An 11338-nucleotide genomic window follows, 5' to 3' on the forward strand; every position below is an offset into this window, starting at 1 on the left:
TCAAAGTTTAATGTGCATTTCAATCAGCTGGGGTCTCGTTCAAAAGCAGATTTTAATTCGGGAGGTGTAGGGTGAGATATTAGAAATGCAGACATTGGTTAGAAATAAGTTTCTAGGTGATGTTGCTGGCACTGCTGGTCCAGGGACCAGTTTGTCATCTCGCGTCTTGGCGCAGAGCTTGGCTAGATGTCTGTTTCCCTCTGGCTGCTGCTTCAGACCTGAGCTGTTGGAGAACATGGCAGGAGTACTTCCTGCCTGAGCGAGGCCTTGGGAACTGTGGTTGGCCTGGAACCAGGTCCAAATGATGCTATTTCCTGCTGCTTACTTAAGTTAGTGAGAGCAGTTGTTATGTTAGTGTTCTGGCTGCTAGCCTCTGGCTTTGTCCAAGGAGCTCAGATTTTCCATTTTTGTTCAATTAGTGACTTACATTGTTTGGAGGGTTAAGATCATCTTTGTTTTTGATGAATGGTTACAACACCTTTTTGAAAGCATTCTTTATCTGTCCCATCACCTTCTACTTTTCCATGTTTAAGTGTTTGACTCTGGCTAACGTTAGTAGCAACACGACTTTACGTCTATGGTATCTCTGCTCTGCTTCCTCTCTCCTCTTCATGTGGGTGGCCCGTGGAACCGTGCTTAGTCTTTTAGTTTCATTTTGTTTAGAATCTCTGCTTTTGCTCGGGGTCTACAAAAGCTGCAAAATACATACCAGGCATTACTTAGAGATGAGCATCGTAAATCCACTTATGGACTTCTAATTATGACTCAGATTCTGCCTGGAGCACTTGAGCACTAACATTCCTTCCATAAAGATGTAGTGAGTAAACTCTGTGTACCAAACTGGCACTGTAGGAGGCTTTGAAAACGGAAAGAGGAGTCAGATAAGGTTCCATTGTGAGGGTTTCACAGTTTGGTGTTAGGTGACAAATACCCAAAGAGACAATCACAGCACTGTGTGTTGTATGGTGTAAAAAGGAGTATAAGATGCCTTGAATCAGACCTTGTTCTTTCCCATGTGGAGTGAGGCTTAGTGGAGAGAGAAACGGTGGTGCCTGGAACATAATAATCAATATCTTACTTTGAATTAATAAATGGGGTACAATGTAGTGATGTGTGCAAGGTATTATGGTTTCTCCCTGTCTTCCTTCATTTCCCCCCTTTTCAGAAATTCCTTTGGGAAATCAATTGATTTCCTTTTCTCAGTCCACTGGATTTACATGGGACTATCCCCACCCCTAACTTCAATGCTAAACTAATCAGTGTGTTCCATACCCCCAGCCACGCCATCAGCACATGACCCCAGCTAAGCCAGCGAGAACAAGTCCGGGACTTTTGTTGAAGTTAGAGAGAAATATTAGCTTTTCCAATGGAGCATCTGGGTGGAGTAATCAAATCTGTAGTTCTCTAAATCCATCTTTGCACATGAAAAAAGCTCTTGTCTAAAAAGGGGCCGACACAGTGGACAGGAGAAAGGGGAGGTGGAAATACCAGGATTGAATCCTGACAACTCTTGACTTAAAGCCAGTCCTCTTCTTGCCTTTTACAAGACGTGTGAGCCTCTAATTCACCATTTTGCTTGAGCCAACTTGAGTATGTTTTCTGTTTCTTGCTACGTAAAGACCTGCTTGACATGTATAGGAATCCAAAGCTAAAATCCGCTAACTCTGATTGGGAGAAGATTTCACAGAAGTGAATCTCCAGCTGCGAGTTAGAGGCTAAGTGGAAGTGGACCAGCTAGATAAAGAAGGACAGGTATTCCCAGCAGAGGAAACAGTGCTTGCAAAATACAGAGATGGAAAAAACAGTGTTGTATTATTTCTGATCCATGAAGCAGAAGAGGCTATTACTTTTCCAGTGTCTTATGTCCTAGGTCTTCTTTCTTCCATAAACAAAATGTGAAGTTTTTACAAAAGAAATGGAGATATGCTATATTTACATGAAAACTGGCCTAGAATATCTTTAGAGGGCACAAGTAAAATTGATACATGGGTGTATTAGTTAGGATACTTTAGCTATGAGTAACTAAAAACCTGGTAACCATTAGCTTAAAACAAGGGATCATTCAGCATACACTTAACAACCCATTTAGATGTAGTGGTTCAAAGATTGGCTAGGAAGCTCAATAATGTCATCAAAGACTCATTCTTTTTTTCATCCTTCCACTCTGCCATTCTCATCACGTTAGCTTTGGAGCTCAGATTTTTTGCCTCATGGTTGACCGGTGGCTGCCACTGTTCCAGACATCTCATCATACCCATATTACCAAAGTAGGAAACATGGAAGGAAACAAAAGAGTCTTCTATGTTTACATCTTTTTGTTTGTTTGTTTGTTCTAATTCATCATACAGGATAACATGTCACAAAAACCTCCTCTATCCAAAAGATATTTTTCTTAGCAGTCACTGATCAGCACTAGGTTGCATGCTACTCTTTAAGGAAATAGGACTGCAGGGATGGCTGAGAACAATCAGTTCACATCACAGAGCTCGGTCTATTGCATTCAAAATGAAATTAAGGGTCTATTAACTAGAGAATGGTTGCTACAAACACAGAGCTATAAACATAGTTGTTATGAAGGAAGTCAACAGAGTCTGTTTTAAGAGGTGTTCTGAATGAGGTGTCAATATAAATACAGCCCCTTTATTGGTTATAAGCTGCTTCTCTCAGGGAACTGCTTCTTACAGTCCGTCTTTCACAGGACAGTTTTAAAACCAACATCATTCTTGGCAAAACCCATTTGAACCTGGCACGACATTTAAAGCTGGAAAAGTATTTCTTCTTTTACCAGTAACTTGACCACATATTTAGGAGACACGCTGCCCAAAGCTGAGTGAAAAACAACATCAATGATAAAAGCACAGAATTAACGGGGAATAATGACATTGTGTATGTTTATTGGCTTTTCTTACCAAGATGCATTCATAGAAATTTGTCTCATTTCATCTGTACAACCACATCTAAGTGGTAGCTAGTTTTTTCAGATCATCAATGAAAAAGTTGAGATACGAAGAGTATAAATAACTTAAAATTTTTATTTTATTTCATTTTTTTCTGGGGGTAATTAGGTTTATTTATTTTATTTTTTAGTCTCTTTTAAAAATTGAAGTATATTCAGTTACAATGTGTCAGTTCCTAGCATACAGCATAATGTTTCGGTCATTAATTTATTTATTTAATGGAGGTACTGGGGACTGAACCCAGGACCTTGTGCATGCTAAGCATGCACTCTACCACTGAGTTATCCCCTCCCCCTATAAATTACTTTTTAAAGTTACACAGCAAGTCAGGGAAAGAGCCAGGTCTAGAAAGAGCTTCTTGCTCTAAGGCCCTTACAGTGATTTCCTAAAGCCTACAAATGCCAAATCTATTCATTTCTCTATTTATCAAACACTCTTCCTTCAGTGGGATTAAGGTGGTGTCCATCAACATGGAGCCATAAAATATTTCTTCAGCCGGAGTCAGTGATGATTTTCATACCCTTCTGGTGCAGGGACATCGTTATGTCATTTTAGTGGTGCTCCGTGTCTCTGGATGGGACTTGTTTACCTCCTAGAGCACCTGCTCTCAGAGGCACCCTGCAAGCTCATTGGTGGTAGAATTTTAATGGGTTGTAGAAATTCTTAGGTGTTATTGCAGAACCTGAAAGAGGCAGGTATACACACCACGCCATGACCATTTCTAAAACCCCTTCTTTACTGCCACTGCTTCTTAGAACAACAGATTAAAGGTGCCACATACGTTCTAGGTTTGGTTTTGTTTCGTTTTGTGAGGGGCGTGATAGAAATAGACATGAGATAGTGAGACAAGCCCTGGTTTTAGATGTACAGAAAATTAGGTGCACATCTTCCCTGTGATTTTTTTTCTGAGTGATATGGGCAAGTCTGTTGGCTTCTGTTAGCTTAGTTTCCTCAGCAGTTATGTGAGAAAGATGGTGCTTATGTGATGAGGAGGACAATGCTTTTGCACATTTCAGGTTTGTAGTGAAGTTGAAAAGTTTGTGAGTGCGACTGTCAGACAGCTTTTACTTTTCCTTGCAGTTTTCATCATATTACTTCATCCTTGGTGTCTTATTCCTGGACTCACGAATGTGAAAGCAAGTCCTGGCTTTGTGTATTCACGGCCATACGTGGCACTCCTCTAAGAGCTGTCTGTTGGTGAGAAAAACATCTCACCCCTCTCTTCCTTAGTTCGGATCTCCTGATGTGTGTAACTCAGGGGTTCTCAGCCTTGGCACTATTGAAATTTTGGGCCAGATAATTCTGAGTTGTAAGGAGCTGTCCTGTGAATTTTAGGGTGTTTCTCAGTGTCTCTAGCCTGTACCCACAGGTTATCAGCAACAACCTACCTTGCCCCCATCAGTTATGGTGATCAAGAGTCTCCAGACACCGCAAATGTCCCCAGGGAGGGTGGAAGGCAAAATTGCCCCCAGCTAAAAGCCACTGACCTATCTTTATAATCTGTATTTTCCTTCCAGACTCAGAAGCCTTATATTTGTTGACTACAACTTTAATAACATGAAAACATGCAGTATGTTCGACCAGTATTTGGTTCAAAAATAATGAATGAAACTTAAATTATGTCATGATTCAAGACACTTAGTGAAATTATGTACATTGTGCTTTGGAAACACAATATAATTGAGTTTTTAAAAAACTAATCAAAATGTTCCAGTCAGATAAGCTCTATCCATTTAAGTCAGATATTTTCTTTAATGGAAGCTGTACTTTGGTCATCACACTGTAGAGACCTAAATTTCTTACACTGCAGAAAGGAAATCCTCCTTATGTAGACTTCACTAATATGACAGACGATATTAAGCCGTGACCACTTCTATCTGTACTGAAGATGAGCTTATGACAGGGAAGACATATTTAAATGACATAGATATTTGATCTTAAAATTTTCAAAAATTAAAATGTGTGGCTTTAATAAGAAAATACACTTGAAAATCTAGATGTCCTGAAAAAGGAACTATAAAATATTCATGAGAGGAAAAAGAAAAGAAACTAAATTAATTAAGTAGTTATCTTGACATTAGGAGAGGAAAGCAGTTTTGGTACCCAGAGATTAAAAGTCTCCCTGTCACGGATGATACATTCATTGTTTGAAATGGTAAGTAAGCCTACTCACTTGATATGTTTGAGGTTTCTGTGGCTCTGACATTTGAGTTGTTATTGAAAATCTTCCCTCCCCTAACTTTATACAAATAGGAAAAAAATTTTGTTTGACATCAGGGAGGTCAAAATGGCCAAAGGAAGTAATTACAAAACAACACACTTTGTATTTGGAAGAAGCACTTGTGTTCAATAGTGTTTATGAAATATTTATTAGGGGATATTTTGAATGAGGTGGCCATTGGGGCTGTGTAGGGCAATGTTTGGATGGGGGATATCTTGATTTGTTAGCTCTGGTCCAGTCTCTACATATCTTGTCCTCAAAAGGGATTGTCACATCACCAGCTTATGTCCAGTCCAAGTTTGAACAAGAAGAGGTCATTTGTGTTTTTGTTTCTAGAGTCTTTTCTTTTTCCCTCAGCCTTGTGGGAATCAGTTACCTTTGAATAACCTAAGTATTACACAGGTTGGAGAACAACAGACAGATAGGGGTAGGAAAGAGGGTACAGATCTGAATTTGAATCTGGAAATGGACCTGGAATGGCATTTTGAGGGACTAGGATCTCTTCCCCCACAAATCTTCCATGCTGAAGGTTCTCAGAAGTCTTGTCTCTCCTATTTCTATGAACTTATACTTCAGCTGGTTGGAAGACCTTGCTATACTTCCTATCAGTGAGTTTCTCCATCAGGAAATCATCCACACCTTCTTTCTCAGCTTTGCCAGGAACTGGAGTTCAACAGAGAACACTGGTGGGTCTTTAGTGAACTACTTAACTTTCTCAACCTTTGAGCCCTTCAGTCGGGATTTGGGTCCTTAGTTTCCTTTTACTGTCAGAAAAAAAAATGATTATAGATTACTGGTTGTCTGGAGGTGGGGACTAGAGTGGAAACAGAGTGATTGCAAGAACAGTGGGAAGCCACCCAAGGCTTTTAGAGCAGTTCTGGAGCTCACAGTTTTACTAATAAGATTACTCTGGCTGCTCCCTGGAGATGGATGAGGACATATGGGGAAGTGTATTGGAAGACCTGTTAGACTATTTCAGTTGTCCAGGTGGGAGATAATCATGGACACGGATGAATGATAATGGAATAGGAAAAATATTAAAATATTCAAGAGATATTTTGTAAGTAAAATCAACAGGACATGATAGATTTGGTGTAGAAATTTGTCTGAGAAAGCATGAAATCAAAGATGGTACCTGGGTTTTTGATTTGAGCAATAGGATGGATCATGTGTCATTTACTGGTCTACGTAACCCTGGGGAAGGAACCCACTTAAAAAGAGGAAATTAAAACTTGAGTTTTAGACATATTAATTTTGACAAGCCTGTCAGACATGAAAAGTATGCAGTTGGATGTAGTCTGGAGCTGAGGGGAGAGAATGACTGTATGCTGATGAGATCATGTGCTCACTCCCATGTAACTTTTCATTACTCTTTTTGTGAATCAGGGTGTTGAATGTGGAAAAGGTGGCTCTTTAACTCAACCATCTTTTACCTTTCTGCTCACATGAATGGCATCAAAAATGGAAATCCTTCCTCTGATTGGCGTTGCTGCTCATGCTCCATTGATGATAGCAGTATGTTTGTCTTCATGGTAAATGGGGTGTCAAACTGGTTATCTCGGATCAGAAGATTCCTCCGTGGTTTAATCTCAAAAACTGAAAAAAGATTAATGGGTAATGTCAGAGTGATACATTCCATGCTTAGAATCCAATAATTTCATTTTAATCAGTTGCACAGTATTGATAACACTGAATCATAACCTATCTTGCTTTTCAAAGATTCTATGACCTTGCACAACTGTATGGTGTGAATAAAAACATCTGGATCTATTGAGCATATTTTATTAGAACTATTGCTATTTCCTCTCTCTTTTCTTTTTAAAAGAGAATCTTAATGCCTTCACGTTAATCCACAAACTGTCACAGTAAAATAAAATAAAGTAACTTTACCTAAGGGATTGTCTAAGAATCAATCAGTTTTGCACAATCTAGTGAGTATATGTGACTCCTGAATGCTGTATTAAACTGGAGGGTATAAAACAAAGCTAGTTTTTACCACTTTCTATTTTTTTTCTTCTCAAAATCTAATCTATATTTCAGGAGGTAGAATTTAATGTTGACAGCTCAGTATGAAATCCTAATTCATTTTGGATAATTCGGAAATTAAATTGAAGAATACCATTTGCTAACAGATAATTTACACTGCAAGATTTATTTTGCATAATATACTCTTACGAGAATTTCAGAAATCAGAAGGAAAGATATCCGGCATCTTCTCCCGCATTATATATCATTTCTGAATGTTTTCTTCAGTATGTTTTGAGTTCCTTAGGCTTGGGAGGATTATTACTGGAAAAGTGATTTTAGCATTCTCTTTGGTAAAATGTAAAGGAAAAGAGAGCAATCAGTCTATCATCAGAACACATAATCCTGTGGTTCTGGTTAGAGAAACAAAAGAAGCTTGACTTTCATGCAGTTGGAAAGTATCTTAAAACTTAATTAGCCAAGCATTTGCATTTTTCAAACAGCCGGGTTTTGTGTGTCTGAAACAAGTGACACAGTCTCACTGCTATTTTGGTATATGCGATTTGAAGTCCTGGTTCCTCCTTATTGTATCCAGAAGTACAATGTAATTTATTTGGATAGAGTGATTTCACAGCTTGATGGAAACAACAAGAAATAGAAAGAGAGCTTGGGAGAATATTGAAAACTACAACTTCTTTCTAACCCACTTCAAGACTTGAAATAACCCTGCTTTTCCTCAACTACTTTTACTTGTCAATAACATTCTGAAACACATTATTAATAATAATAACACCTTGTGATGGGAGAGGATGATTCAATGGCTATGTACAATCTAGTAAGTAACAATCTCCAGCTTTCTTGTGGTAGAGATGCCCAAAGTAAGTTCTGTGTGTCTAAAATCCATGGTAGATTTCTGCACTTTGCCTAGCCTTGGAAATCTTACTTTTCATTATTGTGAAATTTCCAAAATTAATTCTTGACTGTATTGGTGGAGACTGGAAAGGAAAGGTGATGTGATTTGAACAGAATCCAGCTTCTTCCCTGCAAAGCCAGGATAAAGTACTTCAAGTTCAGCATGAGGACCAACCTTGTTTGAAACCTGTGTTTACTGCGCATGAACTGTGTGGTGTTGGGCGGGTCCTTTAACCCTTCAGGCCTCAGTTTCCTCATCTGTAAAACAATATCCATTTTATAACAATTAACAAAACAGTGCCTGGAACAGTGCAAGCACCTAAAAATATTTAATTGTTCTTATAATAATAGTTATTATTATGTCTCTAGCCTACACAACCTTGTTATTGACTTTTCTCTAACCCAAGCTAAATCATTACAAAGCATTTGTATTCAGGAGAAAACTCACATTTTGTTGAGCTGAAGATGGTATATTTCAGCCAGGCTAATGGACTCACTGTTCCAAAAGTTTTTTTTTCCTTAAATATTTTAAAATTAAGTTCATAAGATTATAGGGTGAGAAGAGCCCGTTGAACACGTGGTTTAAATACTTGTGCACAACTAAAGATTTTGAATCTATGCTTCCTCAGAGTCACACAGCTACTTAAGAGTAGAGCTGTTTATTGTTACAGAGGTGCTCTGATTCCCAGGCAAGTGCTCAATTGTTATTACATGCTCCCTCATAAATTCGAAGGTGACTTGAGTTGTAGGTTCACACAGGTACGTGTGAATGTCTAAGACCGACCTTCTCCAACGAATTCAGGCTGCAAATAATGTCATTCAGAAGAAAACTGGATCTAGTACTCATTTAGCAGGAGTCTAGCGATTCCCTCTTAGGGCTTCCTTTTCCCCCCTTGATATATCTCAAACCCCCAGGAGCGTATGCAGTATGAAAGAAAGGGGGTGCTACCTACTCACACATCTGAGCAGACTGGAGATCCTATAATGCCATCTGTCTAACTTGCCCTTGCTTCTCGCTGCCAAATACAGCTGCATGGGCAGTAGAATGTCATGTGGTCCAGCAGGTGCTGCTTGTCCTCCACTGTCCAGAATCCCCAGCGGAGGGACATCCAATGCCATCATTCGTTTTGAGAGCATCATCCCATTCTCTTGGTTGCGAGTTAGGCTTTGAGGGATGCTGGCCTGTGTTCAAAAGAAGACAGTTCTTCAACTCAGCTCCCTGTGTTCCTCAAGTACCCATCCCAGGATGCCAGCTCTTCCAAGTACAGATCTGTGGTTTTCCTTTTCCTCTCTAGAATTCACACAGCAGAAATCTACCAATTTCTCTTTTTTACCCCAGAAAAAGTACAGATTGTAATATACTTCTGAGACAATAGAGCTATTCATTCATTCATGTTTTAGTTGCTAGCTCCTCATTTGTCTCCAAGTGGCTCTGCATGATTTCATCTTTGGAGAAAAGACCAATCCCAGAGACACCCTCCTCTGAAGATGAAGGTGAATTTCTGGCATCTCTCCTCAAAATAGGGAAAGAATGAATGACACTGAACGTGGCACATAGAAGACCCTTAATCACTATTTGTTGAATGATTACTCAAAAACGCTCTAAGTGCTATAGCTATAAAAGCTAAAATTGTATTGCATGCATCATATATTTAAAATTTTAAGGTTCTTTTGTTTCAAGTCTTCAGTTTTTCTCCAGTTAATCTTTGTGTGGGAAACTTGCCAGTGCATTTGTGGTATGATCTTTTTCTAAACTAAATTTGTAACCATAAAATCTATACTCTAAACACAATATAGATGTGCTTCTGCATATATAGGTGTGTGTATATATTTTATAAACATGCTTACACTATTTGGATTTTACAGTGTTTTAGAGGATTTGGGTTCTTGTCATGTTTTTTGTTTTGGCCACATTCATAAAAATATAAATATAATTCTAAAATAAATCCATGCGTCTACCCATGATCCAGCTGTAGCTTTAAAACATGCCACACTTGATAAGCTTCCAAATTTGTTTTGATGGCAGAATTTCATCGACACAGCCAATTTGGATCATAAAGCAATCCCTATTTCAAGTGTTTGGCCCATAAAGGGAATACAGTGGATGGTGGGTCAGCATTTCATTCTCTTGTCAGACAGGGTTAAGAACTGCCTGGAGGAGCTGTTATATTTCCTCTGGACCTGTGTTCCCTTGAAAAGAATATGGCTATTTGAGAGATTTATACCAATGCATGAATGGAGAATTATTCTGATGGTTATTATTATTACTATTATTATTTAGTTTGTGTCTGGAGTTGATATTGGAGGTGATAGGCAGGTGTTAATTGTCTCTGAATGGTTGGAGACTAGCTCTGAATATTTTCACAGATCTTCCTTAACCAAAGGTGCCTTGACAGAGTTGACAAATATTTGTTCAGGGTCATTTTGAAGCTCAGAAACTGGCAAACAACTGTGATCTTCTAAAAGGCAGAAGCAAACTTTCTGTGAAACCAAGCCCAAATTCCAAACTTGTAACATCAGTTTTTAGTGCGAGGGTTTGGTTCCAGAACTTTGGGTTCTCTTTAGTCAAACTTCAGTTAACTTGTGTGTGTGTGTGTGTGTGTGTGTATTCTTTTTAATTGAAGCATAGTCAGTTTACAATGTTGTGTCAATTTCTGGTGTATCAGTTAACTTTTGAGTGCTCAGGAGTTTCCTGAAATATGTTTTTTGTTTGTTTGTTTCCAAAATGTGTTTTTAACATACCTTAGAAATTTCAGGAATATCCTAGTTTTGAAAAAAAAAAGCTGTTAATTGGGGATAGAACAGAATAATGATTTAGAGAGCTACTTGGGATTATGAATGCAACTTTGAAGTATGATTCAAAAAAAAAAAAGAAAAAACTAAGGAGGAAGAGGCTTCCCATGGGTCTCCAGGTAGCATTTGGTCAGGGTTCTGCATTGGTAGAGTCTGTTGTGCAATCATTACCCAGTCTGCGTTCTGGTTCTCATTCTGCTACCCTGTCCATTATTCCTTTGGGAACACTCTTCTGGGGAAGGTATACTTTGGCTTCAGGACAGGATTTAGAAATGTATGGATTTAGACTTTTCAAAGTCTCATTCTTGATCATTAATGTTAATCTATTTTATTCTGTTTATCCATCCTTTCTCATCACCTTTTTTTTTTTTTTTAAATTGAAGTGTAGTCAGTTACAATGTGTCAGTTTCTGGTGGACAGCATAATGTTTCAGTCATGCATATACATACATATACTCATTTTCATATTCTTTTTCATTATAGGTTACTAC

General features: G+C 38.5%; 1 long non-coding RNA gene across 2 annotated transcripts; it reads right to left on the minus strand.

The window, feature by feature from the left end:
* Window positions 1-5313: 5313 nt before the first annotated feature.
* On the minus strand, window positions 5314-9232 carry LOC140697844 (uncharacterized). 2 transcript variants are annotated; one of them, XR_012075342.1, is made up of 4 exons: window positions 9013-9232; window positions 8231-8313; window positions 6612-6774; window positions 5314-5942 (listed from the first exon to the last, which is right to left on the minus strand). It is a non-coding gene; the product is annotated as an uncharacterized lncRNA (long non-coding RNA). The 2 variants fall into 2 exon arrangements; XR_012075429.1 differs by having other exon boundaries at window positions 9009-9232.
* Window positions 9233-11338: the final 2106 nt, after the last annotated feature.

The sequence above is a fragment of the Vicugna pacos genome, chromosome 1 (genome assembly GCF_048564905.1).
Source record: "Vicugna pacos chromosome 1, VicPac4, whole genome shotgun sequence".
In the NCBI taxonomy this organism is placed as follows: domain Eukaryota; kingdom Metazoa; phylum Chordata; class Mammalia; order Artiodactyla; family Camelidae; genus Vicugna; species Vicugna pacos.